The sequence below is a fragment of the Dipteris shenzhenensis genome, chromosome 17, assembly GCF_047967505.1.
Source record: "Dipteris shenzhenensis isolate YYH24624 ecotype China chromosome 17, Dip_SZ_1.0, whole genome shotgun sequence".
NCBI classification, from domain to species: domain Eukaryota; kingdom Viridiplantae; phylum Streptophyta; class Polypodiopsida; order Gleicheniales; family Dipteridaceae; genus Dipteris; species Dipteris shenzhenensis.
In genome coordinates, this window is record NC_141612.1 from 24644459 (window position 1) to 24647395 (window position 2937).

At 45.9% G+C, this 2937-nt stretch overlaps 1 pseudogene; it reads right to left on the minus strand.

Moving 5' to 3' along the window:
* Positions 1-893: 893 nt before the first annotated feature.
* On the minus strand, positions 894-2556 carry LOC147891891 (linamarin synthase 2-like; annotated as a pseudogene).
* Between the last annotated feature and the right edge of the window lie 381 nt (positions 2557-2937).

Here is a 2937-nt window from a genome sequence, read left to right on the forward strand (position 1 = left end):
AGTTGGCTATGAAGCCTAGATATTTCGTGTAATGGCCAGATTTATCCGCCGCAAACAAGGACACATGTAGATCCTCTTAGGTTCACATTGAAAAGTTTTTGGGATACTGTCTCTAATATAAAACAAATCTCCAAAAGACGACGATTTCATCTAGTGCACTCCTCATAGTGATTTTGCCGGCGTTTGACTACGATTATGACTACTGGCATTCAGGTAATATGCCAGTATCTTATTTATTCCCAAGACTTATCCTCGACACTTGTATTCTCGGGGTTATCTAGGCAAGATTGTTCCCTCGGATTATAACTCTTTGGGGAAGGAAGCGCACCATCTCCTCGCCCATACTATGTGTAGTTATAATAGTTATATGTTATATATTATCATACAAATATTTTCAATTGCTCGTCTATTTGAAATTGCTTGTATTCAATCTGTATTCTTACAACATTCCTCTCTTTTGATGATTGATGCATGTTATCGATGCGAGGGAGCAAAGAATCCAAGCTGGATGCAACATCGAAGGATGATGACACATTTATTCATATGGTTGTAGTGCATGTGACAATATTGTATAGACTGCAAGGAGGATCACTTATTCTGTCGCCTTATTCATGTATTTGTTGGGCTTTAGTTTCGAAATATGGACATAACAAAATCAAGAATTATAAATCACCACCCCTCACATTTGCAAGGAGGATCGGGTCTAAGAGACCTTGTGTCACGTCTCATGTCCACCATTTTATTCATTCGCTTTTTCCCTTAAATTTTTGATAAAATACTAGGATTCATGTTCAATTTTTGAATTAATAGTTATGCGCTCCAAGATAGAAGGGCTGCCTCCCGCAAATCTAGTTCAAAATTCTAGCATACAATAACTAAATCTACAAAGTCCTCTAATTTAACCACCACTTAAACGAGTCAACATGACTTTTTACGAGTGAAACCACAAGACCATACACTTTCCAAGCCAAAACGTCGTTAAGGTATACACGGCCATATAGGTTAATGGAAGCTACGGATGCGTGTTCAAGGAACCCATTTTTTGTGAGCATGTCCACAAAGTTGATGAGGTTGTTGTGCGAAGAACCGCCCTCCTCCATAGCTTGCCTTGCATGCATCTTCCACTCGGAGGCTCTCTCCCTCCTCCTTGCATCAACTTCCTCACCACCCTCTCCACCTCCTCCCTCTCAGTCTGCCCGCTCTCCTTGCATGCATCGAACTCCATCCCCGTCCCCCATTCCTCCACCACGTACCTTGTATTCATCTTCTCATGGTCTTCAAATATAGGCCATGCCAGTATCGGCACCCCCATAGCCAAGCTCTCGACAGTAGAATTCCACCCGCAATGGCTCAAAAAGCCTCCCACAGACGGATGCGAGAGTACCAGAGGCTGCGGCGCCCACGACACCACCAGACCCCTCCCCTTGGTTCGCTCCATGAATCCTTTAGTAGCTCTTGAAACAAATCTCCGCAGCCGTCCCCTAGGAAATCTGAACGGATCGCCCAGATGAACGGATTTTGGCTCGACTCTAGACCTAGCGCTAACTCCTTGAACTGTTGCTTTGGCATCTTCGCCAAGCTGCCAAAAGCTACATACAGAACTGAACCAACCGCTCGTTTATTCAACCATTCCAGGCAGTTCTCTTCAGGAAGCATGCTCACTCCAGCCCTGTAAGCATCCTCTCTATGGCCTTGCTTCTCGTACCCCGTGAATCCCATTAGCAGCAGAGGTCCGACGGGAATAATAGGGGCCCTGGTCTTCGACGGAACGAAACTTGTATCGACGGCTTCCCGCTCCAGCTCATACATGGAATTCACAAGCACGCAGGACGCCTTGCGAATGCGGTGAAGAGCGCGGGTCAAGTACTGGAACATAATATCTGTCTGAATGTCTTTCACGAGGAGATACTCTGGAATGTCCGTCCACCGCATTGAATTTGACTCAGAGCAATTCACAAAAGCGCAGGTCGTTCGTCGTTCCTGCATTGACTCAGAGCAATTCACACGTAAATGGAACGCAACAGCTGGTTCTTCATCAGTCTGGAACTATAGGGAGACAGCAGACGATACTATACCGTCGTAAGGTAGAACACCTTCGTCAACCAGCACCGGAACATGACAATGCAGAACGTAGTCTGCAGCACTTCCTGGCCAGAACACGACATGCGGGATCCCGAATTTGTCCGCGACATCTTGTCCCCACGACAGCACGTAGTCTGCTGTAATGAATGAGTCAGGAAGACCTTCTTCCTTAATCTGCTCGATAACGAGCTCCGTTCCAGCCTTCATATTATCAGTCGAAGTGAGGAGTCCGGAAGGCGCATCTGCGCATGGGGAGAAGGCATCTTCAACGCCCACCATACGGATCTGGGCACCAAGGTGCTGAGGCAAATCGATTCCCATGTGGGACTGATAGGCGACGATCTGGGACTGCAAAGTGTTAGTGTGGACGAAAGTTATCGTGATTCCTCGGGAGGCTAAGAGTTTAGAGAGCTGCATCATGGGGGTGATATGGGATTGGCAGGGGAAGGGAATGACGAGGGCATGGCCGGACATGGTGGAAGGAGGTTTGAGATGGCTTTGAGTGAGCACTGAGAAGGTGGCTAGCTAGCGTTATTGAAGATCAGGAAACGAATTACCCAGGATCTCTGCCTCCACCCTATACATACTAGTCCCTTGGAACTGTCGACAAACAATTCATAACTAAACGATAGTTGTAGTCAACTTTATAAAAATAGACAAAAGTCATGAGTAAACGATAACAATTCATAACTAACCTATATCTGTATTTCTTTATAAAAATAGACAAAAATCATGAGTAATCGGTTGCTGTCGCCAACGTCCCTGTCCAAAGACAATTGTTTCCTTCAAACTCCAAGTCTCGTGTGGATGTGAATTGTGTAAGCCTCACATGGGACTTCCCTCCATCACCTCGGC